Here is a 12315-nt window from a genome sequence, read left to right on the forward strand (position 1 = left end):
GCCTGCATAGACGCTTACTTGTAAAAAAAAAAAAAAAAAAAAGTACAAAAAAAGTACAAAAAAACAAAAAACCACAATTGAATTGCCTTTGAAAGTAGGAGATGATCTGTCTCCAACAGATTGAAAAAAAAATGCTTCTTAAAAATGTGTATGTTTTGTATTCTTTTTTTCTAGTAGAAATACCTGACTTGAAATATTGGTGGTTTTTTTTTTCTTAGTGACGTGTGTTGCTTTTGTGTGTAATAATATTTGAATGTAATTACAGCAGTGCCGATTTGCCAAAGATGTTGGACATATTTTTCTTTTGTTGGGAGGAGGGCAGGGGCTTGGGGTGGGACTTGGGAGAAAACAGGGGTGGGATTTTGGTTTCATTTTTTACCTTTTTTTTCTTGTCAAACTTGGAATTTGTGGTTTCATTCTAAGTTAAATGGTTGACTGCAACACTTTTCTTTTAGATTAGTTGGAGAAACTTGCAATAAGATTGGCGTAGTTTCAATATCTGTGTGTCTTTTCATGAGTGACTGTTACTTGTGAAGGATTGATTTTATGTAACCTTTATGTGAGATAATTATTTGTAAATATTTGCCATAATTTTATTGGTTCCTAAAATAAAAGTAATTTTTTAAGTTCAGGAAAAGAATTGTATCTCATTTGTTTTTACAACTTTGTACAACTTGCATTTGTTTTTAACCTTTGACGAAGCCACATGGGGCTGTGGGGAACTTTATTGGCTCTCCTGATGAAACCAGGGTCAAACAAATCTATGCAACTAGAGTGCTGTGTTGAGGCATCGGACCGTGGCCTGGGCAGGGCAGGGGTTCCCAGGCAAGCCACCAGCCACTTGGCAGGATGGAGCCCAACCCTGGATTTGACACCTAGCTCTGATATTCCACAGCCGTGGAACCTTGGTGAGTTCCGTAACTCAACTTCAGTAGCTCCAAAATGGTCGGTAACATCTGCCTCATTTATTCATTCAACAAACACCGAGGACACAGCAGTGGACGGGGTTAACAAGGACCCCAGTGACATGAAACTCAACAATCTACTGGGCTCCTGTGCGGGGAACGTGAACACACACTGCACGTGTGCTCGGTGACCATGTGCCCTTGCACACATGCTTTTAACCTTGATCCAGGCTGGATCTTAAAACTGCCTGAAATCTAAAATATCTGTTACCCACACACCCTTGACATGCAGACAGAGCTTAGGAGTCCGTCATGCCAGGAGACCTTGGGCTCCAAAGTCACAGGCTATCCCCAGCCAGACCTCAGAGCCCAAGCGTCCACGATCCTTCTGCGGAAGGTGCCCTATCCCTATAGCTTCAGAGCAGAGCATTTGGACTGCATAGGAGCCCAGGAGTGGCTTTCCATCAGGGGCAGCTGCAGACCTGAGCCCTGCCCCTGCTGGGCGGTGTCAGTCTGCAAGGGCAGGCAGGGACCGCGGCGCCCCTTGGCACAGTGTGTGCGACGCGGTAATTGCCAGAGATGGAGTGGGTGAGTGACCGCGTGGGGGCCGTGGGCTGTGACTCATTCATATTTAATAAAGCCGGCTGTGCAGCTTCCATTCATTTTGGCAATGGATGGTGACGAAGGTGATTCCTGAGGGAGAGAGAAGGATGCTGGTGCAGCGGAGCACTGGCCCAGCTCCTTTCTTCCCAGCGCTCGAGGCATAGGGGCTCGAGCTTCAAAGACAAGTGGCAGCATTTTGGAACTGAAACATGGACCCTTTCAGAGCAGGCCCCTCTGTCTCTGATGCCATGGCCCTCGTTCCTGGCTCCCCTGGGACAGAGGGGCCTCAAGCCTGCCCTCCTCAGCTATGGGACACTAGTATATGCAGTAACCCGGGCACGTGCAGTCCCCACATGACGGCAGAAAGGAGGCCACGGCGAGGCCTCCAGTTAGGAGGGTGGAAATGCCAACCTTGAGTACGCTCAGGCAGCCTTCAGCAGCCTCAGTGACCATCACAAAGAGGAGGAGAGGGGGATGGCTGATCTGCCATGTGAGACTTAAGCCTTAGGCCCATTCGTTCCCCAAGCTCCTACCATGCTAGGTGCTGGGTAAAGAGGTGATCCGTGGAGGGATCAGGCTGCATCAGGGCTGTGAAAAAGGCAGAAGGATAAAGGCTCCTAAGTGCCTGGGCTGGGTCTCAGCTCTATATCTTGGGAGTCAGTTTGCTGGTATGAGGAGTCTCCTCACTTCTAGGAGCCTTGGTTTTTTTCTTCTGCACAATGGGTATAAATCTCATAACATTTATTTTGAAGACGTGAGGAATACATGTGCTGTGCAAAATTTTTTTCTAAATGACCAGTGTGAGTTTGCCAACCTCTTTCCTCACTTGTAAGGAAGCCAGATTTTTACATCCAAAGGTTAAACTCTAGGCGGAAGCTTCTTTGAGCCAGGCTCACTACCAAACTCAGGAGGAGGGTTGCTGCAGACTGAACGTTTGTGTCCAGGCAAAATTCCTATATTGAAACTTAATCCCCAGTATGATGGTTTTAGTAGAAGAGAACTTTTGGAGGTCATTAGGTCATGAGGGTGGAGCCCTCATGAATGGGATTAGTGCTCTTTTAAAGAGACTCTGGAGAGTTCCCTCATCCCTCCCACCCTTATGGACATAGGAAAGAGGCCCTCACTAGATACCAAATCTGCTGATGCCTTGATCTTGGATCCCCAGCCTCCCACACTGCAAGAAATAAATGTTTGTTGTTTAAGCCACATAATCTGTGGTATTTTTGTTATAGGACTTGGAGCAGACTGAGACAAAGGTAGAATGCAGAAATGAACTATCAAGGAACCTACTGAAGCCCTAGGAAGATCTTTACCTCACATCTTCCACTCAAATAAGCCCCTGGTGGATTGAAGGGTTACTTTTTTTTTTCTTTAAATAGACTTCAAACTCACGACTCTGAGATCAACAGTCACATACCCTACTGACTGAGCCAGCCAGGGGTCCCTAACCAGTTACATTTTAAATATTTAAAATAAATCTAGTAGGGTTTACAGATGAATATATCTCAAACTTCCTTATGAAATGTGACTTTGGAAGCTTAAAAAGATGGAAAAAATAGAATTTTGGCTACTTAATTTTTTTAACTTTAAATGCACAAAAAATGAACAAAAAAAGGACAAATAACTTGGAAAAATAAACCTAAGTAACATGAAGAGGTGCAATGCCCTTAATAAATGAAAATTTTGTATGCAATGATATGAAAACTACTACTATCCCCAAAGGAGAAATGGATAAAGGACTTACATAGATCACTCACAAATGCGGACATATTAAATATAAGTAAATGTGCAATCTGGGATTAAAAGCAACATGACTCAACTTCACAAAGATCTCTTTTAAAATACCCAGTTCTGTTGGGGTGCCTGGGTGGCTCAGTAGGTTGCGCGTCTGACTTCGGCTCAGGTCATGATCTCGCAGTTGACGGGTTCGAGCCCCGCATCAGGCTCTGTGCTGAGAGCTCAGAGCCTGGAGCCTGCTTTGGATTCTGTGTCTCCCTCTCTCTGCTCCTCCCCCACTCACATTCTGTCTGTCTGTCTCTCTCAAAAATAAACAAACATTTAAAAAAATTAAAATACCCAGTTGTGTCAAGGGTATAAAGAAATGGACACTTATGCTGCCACTGGGCTGTCTGACAATATGAGGCTCCAGGCCTGGGTGCTGGCCCCAGGGACACCTGGAGGAACAGGTGCTCCAAAGACGCTGTTCAGGTATCCTGCACCCACACCTGCCCACTCCCAGGTCTGTGGTTTTTCCACTAGGCTGGCTGCCTGCAGGATGACATCTGCAGCCCAGATCAAGTGGGAAACATGGTGTTTCAAGCCCAACAGTGTCATCTGCAAGGGCACGCAAGCAGCAGAGTTTCCCACATTATCCACAAACATGTGTAAATATCACGACGGCTCATAATGTAACCAAGAAAATCACTTCCCATTGTTTCCCCTTCAGTGATATTTTCTGCTTGGCTGAGTTTGCTTAGCACACTGGAAAGGCCAACTCATCAGTTCTTGTTGTTAATCAAGAGCAGTAATTGTCCGAGTTCAAAGCCTCCTGACTTAGACTCTGCTGAATAGGATAACAAGTTCCAAAAATGCTAAGTAGTAGTTTCTATAAATGGGACTTTTTAATAGGGAAGGCCCCTGAAGAGGGTTTGGAAAGAAAACCTTTCTGTGAAGTGGAATTAAAACATTGTGCGTACTTTGTAGAGCATGGCAGATACATTCCTGAAACTCGTAGAAATTCTTACAGTGTGGACAGTGCGGATGCAAGCTAATTTTCTCATTTGCTCTGTGAACTCGTGTGTCCGATAAGGCAGTGCCAGCTGATGCAACAAACATACCCTATAACTGAAATGTCTCCACACAAAAGCATACACCTTTCACTCACATGACAGTTAAATGTGGGTGTTCCTGGTAGGGAGGCAGCCTTCCACAAAGTGACTCAGGGATCGAGGTCCCTTGTATCTTTTGGCTCTGCCATCTTTATGTGTAGCCTCCAAAGTTGTTTGTCTGCATCAAGGCTGCAAAAAAGATAAGCATCTGGAGTATCATGCCTTGGAAGATTTCCACGGGCAGGGCTGGAAATGGGAGACATCTTCACTCACATGCTATCGGCCACAGCTCTGTCTTGTGGCCAGACCCAACTGCAAGACAGGCTGAGAAATGTAGTCTACCTGTGTGCTGAAGAAAAAGAGGAAATGGGTCTGGGGATAGTTAGCCAGGCTGTATCTTCATGACGCCACGAATTCCAGAGCATTTCAATCTCAGCTTCACTCAGCTCTTTCCTGCCACCTCTGAGGCAGTGAAGGATGAACAGGCTGAAGCAAAAGAATGGCATGAATATGTCCTGCCCTCTCCGCTCCTCACCTTTGCCCTACCCTCGCCTGGACTCCAACTGACACCAGGTTTGGAGAACAAGTGTATTCCTGGCCTGCAGGTACTGAAGGAGTCCCACCGCTTGTCATCTGCAGCTTTGCTCCTGGTCCACTCTGACTCCTGGTCCGCCCTGCTTCTCAATGCAAGACTCTTCGAGTTGAGCTCTGATCAATAATACCCATTAGCACTTATTAAGCACTGTTTATCAGGTGCTGAGACTTAGTAGAATTTTTCCTGTTGTCCCCACATTGCACAGCCAAGACCCAAAGTTGAAACCCAAAGTTCTTGGAGCCTCTACCAGTTGGGTCCAGTCACCTTCTACAGTGCTACCTGAGAGATGACAATTTAAAGAATGACTATCAGTAACATCCTCCTACCTTCATCCCTCCAGTACAAATATAAGAAGACTGAGACAGAAACAGGTGGCCAGCTTGGGCAAAATGCAGGTTCAGGTGTCCTGGGGCAGAACTGCTGCTTCCTATCTCCAAGAGCATCCCTTGGAAGTTTGGAGGTATTTTCAAGAAACGAAGACTGGAATTTCACTCCTTGTATGGCCTGAAGATTTGGTGACCTGTGCCTGTGTTTACTGAAGAAGGGGAAAGGAAACCAGACAAAAATATGGGTAAGCCTTATGGGTTGTGGGCACTATAGTTACTTGTCACCTTTACAACGCCTTACTGGAACCCTGCCCCAAAGAGCCTCTCCCTGGTGAGGGGACATCTGAAGGCTGTCAGCTGGAGGCTGTGTCATGTGGTGTGTGATGACCATCTTTGGTGGGGCTGGGGGAAGGAGAAGAAGCAGAGTCAGATCTCCCACATCCAGGAGTCAGGGAGGGGAGGCACACAGGCTTTCCAAATTATGGTAAAGGTGAGGAGAGTCTACAGATGTTATTAAAGTCCCTAATCAGTGGACTTTAAGTTAATCAAAGGGGAGATTACCCTGGTGGGCCTGACATAAGTAGGTGATTTCTTTAAGAGTATCTAGATGTCAGAGAAGCAGATGCCCTACTTTTGGCCTTGAAGAAGCAGAGTGTCATGTTGTGGAGAGGGCCATGTGGCAGGGAATGGTGGGCAGCCTCTAGGAGCTGAGGGCATCAGTTGTATAACCACAAGGAACCAAATTCTGTCAATAATCAGTGAACTTGGAAGAGGATCCCAAGCCTTAAATGAGATTGCAGCCCCAGCCAATATTTGAGTTCAGTCTCGTGAGGCTTCAAGGAAAGGACCAAACTCCTGACCCACAGAAACTGTGAGATAATATATTTATGTTGTTTTAAGCCACTGAGTTTGGGGTTGTTATGCAGCAATAGAAAACTAATACAGTTTCTCTGCAGGTTATGGGAGCTACATAAAGATGCTGTCTACTTGGGAGGATGAGGGTAGAATATCCGTATTGAGTTACGTTTGAGACTAAAGTTCCAAAAACAACAGGACTGAGTGTTAAATTCCAGAATGAAACTGTTCTAATAACGAACTTACTAGAAAGTTCTAAAATATGCCTAAGATGTCAGTAAAGAGACTGCTCCCCTACCAGAAAAGGTGGGGGAGGGGATAGTTCCATAGAGCACAGCTGGAGCAGCTGGGGGAAAAGTTAAACCATGTTCATACCTCAAAGAATTGTGACTCCTTAATAAATGGATTTCACATGCATTATCTCATTAAAATCCTTACATTAACCCTATGAGGTAAGTACAATTGTTAGGATCCTCACTTTTATAGGTGAGGAAACTAAGCCTGGAGAGCTCAGATATCTTGCCCCAGCTCACACAGCTGGTGAACGGTGGGGTCAAGATAAGAAGCCAAGCAGACCCCAGAGCAGAGTCTCTGAGAGTCATTGCACTCTGGCTGTGGGCTGAGTTTGTGAGTGCTCAGTGCCCTGGTCCAGCCACAGACGGTGAAGTCCTCATGGAGACACCAAGAGGATTTTGTTACTCCTCTTAAGAAAAGTACTCCCTGGGTGATACCTCTGGGCAGAGTTCCAGGGTTCCCTTATCCTAACATGCCTCACCTTGTCACTCCTTGGGTTCAGCTGAATGTTGAATCCAGGGAAAACTACAATTCCAGTCAAAAACCGTGAATCAACTGGAATTTCTGGGAACCATCAGGTCTGCATTTTTAAAATGAACTGCCTGTTGTTTTCTCCTTCCTCCAGCCAATAAATGCTCCTTGATTTCTGCTCCATGCCAGGGTCTGGTCTGGGCACCAGGGCTGGGGACAGAGATGAATGGAATATGAACCCTGCCCTCATGGAGCTCCCCCTCTGGTAGTGAGGAGGCAAACCATATCAGGACAATGGTTGCACGAGCAAGTGGTGTCTGTGAGGTGCTGTGGGACACCCAGGAACGACAAGCAGGCACAGGATGTGGTAACAGTCATCATCGCCTTTGCTGAGCAGTTAGGATGTGTCAGCTCGCCAGGTATAGCTGCCACAGCCCTGAAGAGGGGCCTCTATCTTCCCCAGATGCGCAAACAGGTTCGGAGGTTGGCGTGTTTGTCGTTTTCCTCCTTTTCCACAGAGAGATTAAGCTGTCCCGGGAGGAGGTGGGCTGAAAGAGGAGCTGAATAGATGTCCATTTGGCAACACTGAAAAGGTTCCTCTGAGAGTGACTGGACTGGGGGCCTCCAAGGTGTAAAATGGTATTTCATTCATTTTTAGGTCTTTGCACTAAAAAAAGATAACACATACTTGTGTGAAAAAATCCAGAGCAAAAAAGTAGGCAGTAAGTCTCATTCCCACCTCTGAAGCCCCCAGTTCTTTCCCATGACTACAGTCTCTTTTTATTCTTCCAGAGATAATTTATGCATATATAGACATCATATGTATATACACATCTCTTTTTAAAAATTTTGCCTTTATTTTTAGTGAGAGAGAATGAGTTGGGCAGAGGGAGTGGGAGAGAGAGAATCTTAATCAGACTCCATGCTGAGCATGGAGCCTGATGTGGGGTTTGATCCCACAACAATGGGATCATGATCAGAGCCAAAATCAAGAGTTAGATGCTCAACCAACTGAGCCAGCCAGGCGCCCCCACATCGCTTTATTTAAAATATTTTTAGTTAGAGAATCTAGTTTCTTAATAAAATTTCCTTTAAATTTTTTTAATGTTTTCTTATTTCTGAGAGAGAGAGAGAGAGAGAGAGAGAGAGAGAGAGAGAGTGAGTGCAAGCAGGGGAGGGACAGAGAGAGAGAGAGGGAGACACAGAATCTGAAGCAGGCTCCAGGCTCTGAGCTCTCAGCACAGAGCCTGACACAGGGCTCCAACTCACAAACCATGAGATCATGACCTGAGCCAAAGTCGGACGCTTAACTGACTGAGCCCCTAGGAATAAAATTTCCTTTTGAAAGAGACCCATGTTTTCTTGGCAAAGCTAGAAAGAATAGAAAAAAAAATTAAAAATTAAAAAAGTATTTATTTTACTACCCATATTAGAATACATCAGCTATGAATGACTGAAAAACCCAGAATAACAGTGGTTTAAACAAGCAGAAGATTACCCTCTGTCACATATGGAGTCTGGAGGCTGGTGATCAGGGCTGATAAGGCAACTTGGCAGCAGGAGGCCCACAGAGACCTCCTTTTAGTTCCTCAGCCCCAAGGTCCAAGATGGCAGCATCAGGATTGCAGGGATCAGGATAAAGGAGACAAAAGAGAACCAGCTGTCTCTTAAGTAAGGTTCCAGGAAGCTGGTACCTGACACTTCTGCCTATATCCCATTGGCCACAACTAAATCACATGACCACGTCTAGCTGCAAGGGAAACTGGAGAATGTGATCTTTATTCTGAGTGGCCCTATTTGTCCAGCTACAAATTCTATTGCTATGGGAAGGGGAGAGAGTGGATATTGGAACATAAGCAGAAGTTTTTGCCACACCACCTTGTCTCCATTGCCTGTAGCACACTGCCTGGTTCAGAGAAGAGATTCCTTCCTTTTTATTCAACTAGTCCATACTGAATAAGCATTCATTGAATTAAATTGAAGGAAGATGGGAGATAGGGCAGACTTGTATGAAGATGGTAGAGGACCCAGAGTTTCTGCTTCAGAAACTCAAGAGGGACTGGCTGGGACCCCCCTCTACCCTCACTGAGAGAAATGGCATCTTCCTGTCCTATTCTTCTCACACCCCTGTCAGAAGGTCCTTACCTGGGGCTCAGGCTCTCCATATGCACAATGGGGTGGAGGACATAAGGTTTAATGACATGCCCTCCAGCCCTTCCATCTCAAAGTGACAATGAGTCTGTGATTCTAAATGAATCAAAGGCAAGGGACCAAGCATTGACCACAAGGACTCAGAGTCAAAGATGAGAGATCAAAGAGACTGAGGGATCTCTGGGTCTGGCCTTACCTGTGGTAATCTCCATCCCACAAAAGGGCTGAAGCCCCCAGGCACTTGATCCTGCTTAGGCAATGAGCTAGATCTCAATCAACACTGGCACCAACCCAAGGGCTGGGAAGAAAGTGAAGAATGAAACTGTAGAACTCTGGCTACAATGAGGTACCTGTCATTGAAAATTACCCCTAAGCCAAAGAAGGGTCAGGCTGCCACGGCAGCAGACTGCTTGTCAACAGAAAGTGTCTGGGGGAAACTATTAAAAATAGTGGCTTGGAGGTCCATGAGGGACAAACCATGGGGAGGGGGGAGTGAGGCTCTTGCAAAGAGAAGCCTGTCTGCCTGATCAAGGAAGCTTGTTTGAGGAAGAATGATGTTTGGATGAGAACGAACCAACGGATGTCATTATTTAGTCTTCAAATGGCTTGGGGACATTCCACAGAAAACACACTAAAAACAATGAGCTTTTCAAGAAGTCTTGAAACATTTCTTCATGAGTAACAAATTGGCTTAGGGAAAGGGAAACCAAATGTGATAAATAAAACTTCTCTGAACAGAATATAGTAACATTATACAATTCTCTAGGGTGTGGGGTTAACTGGCTTTACTTAATATTTGATAGTCATTGGGGAGAATTCCTTGTGAGGAAGATGTTAAGCCATTTGGAACTAAAGCATTTAAATGAATCAAGTGAACTTCAGTGGGGTGGGGGAGGGGTGGGAAAGGACAGACTACAGATTTGGGGGAGTAGAAGGCACACCCCAGGAGCTATGTGTAGATTAGAGATGCTCAAGGACTCCCCAGAAATTGAAGGAATCAAGGAATTGAGTAATCTTTTAAGTAGAGACTATGCATATGGAATATCTGGCCAATCACAGCCCTGGGTGTGTGAACGCATTTATAGCGGCTCTAAAATGAGGAGGAAGGGAGGCCCTGCTGTCCGTGGTCCTGAAGAATCCTTCAGTACTTAACCAGCCAACAGTTGCTTCTCCTTTTGCCAGGACAGTAGGCTTTCTATCTAACTTCCCCAAGCAATTCTGAACCTGGTGAGGATTTTAATTTTCTATCTTATTGAAAAATGTGTGGTTTATACAATGTCGCAGAACAAATAGAATTGGGATTTATGTTTCACAACTTACATGGTTTGTTTGAGCTTTTTCTATATGTCTTCGACAGTCCTATCACATTTCTGACAGTTACATTTTTTTTTTCCTTTCTGGGAAGGTGGGGAGAAGCAGAGAATAGGTTTTTCTCTCTTCTCCACTAACCTTTACTTGGGAGTATTTGTGTGTGATATATAAATTTATGCATGTGTATCTCCTATGAGAGAATATTTGCATGTAAGTGCCCAGCATGTGGGGTTGTATGTTTGTAGGTGTGTGCTGGGCTCCAGTGTGTGTACATGTACATATTAAGTGTAGTCATATTGTTTGGATACGTTTTTGTGATGTGGCAATGGCAGTGGTGGCGGCGGTGTGTATGATAGAAACAATTAGCCAATTAATTAGATGTTATTCCAATTCAGATGTCATTAGTAACCAAACCTTTCTCCTCTCAGTGTCATGCATTGATGTGTACTGGGCCTGACAGCAACTGGGAGGAGTTGAATTAGTCTCCATTTCCCAAATTCTATGTGTTTTTAATTAATTCCACATTATGTGTTTGCAAGTGCAATAATTTAATTAAATAGATGCAGAAAATACTCACTCCCAGTTATTAATTGAGATACATTTCTTCACTTTGTGTTGCAGAGTCTTCATCAGGAAGTACTATTAAATGTGACATCAATCCCAATACTTTAACTCCTTTTTCATTATTAAAGCAGATTTACAACTTTGGAGTCAGGACATTGGTGTAGGGTTTTTTGTTTGTTTATTTGTTTGTTTTTGCTAGAAATTTCCCCTATATCTGCGAATCAGCTTGTAGCTCAATGTAAATTCAGTGTAGAATTTAGTCAGTTATTAAGTGGATTTAAGTGGCTGAACCCTGGTGTAATCTGACCAGCAATGCATGAAGGAAAGAGTTGGAGGTGTAAAAAATGTCAAATAGCTTTCTCAGATGCATTAAACTATTAATAAAGATAAAACGATCTTTATGTTTGGGGTTTAGAACATCTCTTTTATGATATCGAGAAGCCACTTTGATTCACGACTCGTTGGCTTCAAGGTCTGGTGTCATTATTCAGAAGGTGTCAGGAAGAAAACAGAGACAAGCTGCTCAGCAGGGGGAGAGGTGAAAAAAGAAACCGTTTAGGACTGCCCTGGCCTGGCTGGGTTGAGCAGGGAGATGTCCCAGTGAAGGGATGATGTAAAAGGCAGCTGGCACTCATGTCCATGCCCTGTGGAGCCCTCTGTAGAGGATATCTCCACTTTCTCCAGAGGCGAGTCTGCTTAGGGCCCTTCTGGCCTCTCTGCAGAGGGGCTGGCCTGTGGCAATGTTGGGGGGTATGCGGGGTATTCTCTATCTGTCCCATACCCCCACCTCTACCAGGTCATCCCCTTCTTTTATTCTCTTCCCTGCTCTGTATCCCAGGAGGTTAATCTCCGTGGACCACAGCACTCAGAGCCCCCTGGCCCTCTGGGAGGCACCAGACAGACAGTAGAGGGAGAGAAGAGTGAGGAGTCAGAAGATTTACCCCTAGTCGTTCCTTGCCTCACCCCAACTCTATGGTGACTGCTTTATAAGGTTTACATCTTCTTACAGCCCCTGTCCCGCGGCTCCTGCTTTCTCCAGGTTCTGGCAACAACGCTCCCTCGCCCTTGCCCTTCAGGCCTTAAAGTGTGATGGCTCCCCACCGATGCCTCACTATCCCATACTGGTTTCCCTAGCTCGGCTCACAGCTCTGCAGAGTCCTGTCAGTAAACTCTCCTCGGTTGAACTCTTTGAGAGGGCCAACCATTTTCTCCTGGACCCTGACTGATTCAGGAGGTCCTCCCAGGGAACCAGACTCTGACTTCTGGAGCTGTGTGTACGGGTGGAGGGAGGTGGGCTGTGTCAGCAGGATGGGGGACGGGGGGTCAGGAAGAAGGAGGCTAGGCATAATGAACTTGCTGCACGAGGAATGTTGGTGTGTGAGGGCCTCTCTGTCCAAGGCTGCTCAGGCACG

At 45.4% G+C, this 12315-nt stretch overlaps 1 protein-coding gene across 1 annotated transcript in view; it reads right to left on the bottom strand.

Annotated features, from left to right (window-relative positions):
- Positions 1-6: 6 nt before the first annotated feature.
- MELK (maternal embryonic leucine zipper kinase) overlaps positions 7-12315 on the bottom strand; it is a 214689-nt gene continuing 202380 nt past the window's right edge. Inside the window, exons 19-20 of the transcript XR_008291115.1 lie at positions 6888-7544; positions 7-5466 (exon numbers count right to left, since the gene is read on the bottom strand). The gene's annotated coding sequence lies outside the window, so the exon portion shown is untranslated. The remainder of the gene's footprint in view (positions 5467-6887; positions 7545-12315) is intronic.

The sequence above is a fragment of the Acinonyx jubatus genome, chromosome D4 (genome assembly GCF_027475565.1).
Source record: "Acinonyx jubatus isolate Ajub_Pintada_27869175 chromosome D4, VMU_Ajub_asm_v1.0, whole genome shotgun sequence".
In the NCBI taxonomy this organism is placed as follows: domain Eukaryota; kingdom Metazoa; phylum Chordata; class Mammalia; order Carnivora; family Felidae; genus Acinonyx; species Acinonyx jubatus.